We start from the raw sequence: 1677 nt of genomic DNA, 5'->3' as shown, positions 1-1677 counted from the left end.
TAATATCATAAAAATAAAAAAAATAGTTTCATCTGGACTAAATACCAGCTTGCATTCAAACTGTTGCACATTAACATCAATGCAATGCCACCATCAAACCCAAGCATCGGCTCAGCAGCTGAGAAGTTAGAAATAAACTTGTAAACACACATTAGCTCGGGGAAGGGGCTATGTTCATCTTAAGTTTGCTTTTTCAGTTCGCCCAGTCGCATGCCAAGACCCTCTGCAGCAAGCCCCTCCCCTCGGCCAGTCTTGCAAAAGGACATCAGTGTTACCGTGATTGCACTGGGTGGGGAGAGTGCAAGAAAGAAAATCATCCTGAGCACCAGTCAGTACCAGCTCGGGCATTTGACTTTTCCTATCTGACCAGATGGGGTAACTGATCCTTACACCCATGCTTCCCCAAATACGTTGCCCAGGAATCAAAAGAGGACCTGGGAATGCAGATTCTGATTCAGGGGCCCTAGGAAGGGCCTGAGATTCTGCATTTCTACATGTTTGTGGTTGGCTCAGGAGGGAGCTCTAAGTCTGAGAGCAAGGACTTACAAAGATGAGCTTCTGGGTGAAGGCCACATGGCTAGGTTAAAAAAAAAAAGTCGAAGAGTAGCTTCCCACTGTCCTTAAAATGAAGAGAAAATGGAAGCTGCTGATGGGAGACTGTGTGTTCTCCCCTCTGCCCTTCAGCCTTGACTTGTGACCCCTCAAGCTTTGGGACACAACTGATCCAGCTAGCCAGACCCCAATCCCGGCAAAATTCAAGTGGAGAAATGAGAGTTGGAGATGGCCAAGTCCCTGAACCAACCAGATGCTGGAGAAGAGCCACATGGACAGGGAAAGGCTAGAAGAGGAAGCTGGGAAGTCACCCTCAGACACCACAATAAGGACTGGTCCATCACAGTCACCACCAGCGGCCATCCACCAGCCACACTGTGCAAGAGGAGGAGAGAGCTGGACGAAGGGCCGGGGGAGGAGGGCCTCAGCCATCCAACACATCAGTGATCAAGCTGACTGGAGTGTGGACTTGGCCTGGCTCAGTGAGAACCCCCCGCTGTACCCCATCTGCCATCCCTGGGTGAAGTACAACAGCTGCACCTCTCGAGAGCGAGACCGTTCACCTACCTGACCACCGCCACCACTCCCTGCGGATGGCGAGGGGTCAGAGATTACCCACAGCGACAGTCGTGATGTGTGCAAGCTGCCTCCACCCACGGCCCCTGGAGATTCCTGCAGAACCCGGCTTCCCTCCCCACGGCAGCCTGAGACCCAGGGTACCCTGAGGGTGAACCTGCCAAACCTGAGGCCTTCCCCTTCCACACTCATTCAACGCAACCTGCAGCGCTGGAAACGCAACTTCAGGACCAGGTGTTATGCAGACAGGGTGAAGATCCTATGGGAGATGTATGCCCTCTCCCGACAGTGACAGTTTCTCAGCTCCCCAGCCCAGTAAAAATCTTCTGACTCTAAATAAATAAATAGATAGATAGATATACAAGAAAAGGAAAAGGAAATGAGTTTGAAAAGGGGAAATGCAAAAGTTTAGCTCTTGTAGGATGCCTACATGAAATATTTTCCATAACTCGTTGGACCTCTAATACAATACCTGGCAATTATGTAGCTCATTGTATTTTCAAGATCTTTGGGTAACTATTAATTTGTTAATCCACAATCTCTTTTGAA

At 49.6% G+C, this 1677-nt stretch overlaps 1 pseudogene; it reads left to right on the top strand.

Annotated features, from left to right (window-relative positions):
- Positions 1 to 805: 805 nt before the first annotated feature.
- LOC142456105 (protein lin-37 homolog pseudogene) lies at positions 806 to 1420 on the top strand (annotated as a pseudogene).
- The last annotated feature ends 257 nt before the right edge of the window (positions 1421 to 1677 follow it).

Source organism: Tenrec ecaudatus, chromosome 9 (genome assembly GCF_050624435.1).
Source record: "Tenrec ecaudatus isolate mTenEca1 chromosome 9, mTenEca1.hap1, whole genome shotgun sequence".
NCBI classification, from domain to species: Eukaryota; Metazoa; Chordata; class Mammalia; order Afrosoricida; family Tenrecidae; genus Tenrec; species Tenrec ecaudatus.
This window is presented reverse-complemented; position numbering and strand designations above follow the sequence as displayed.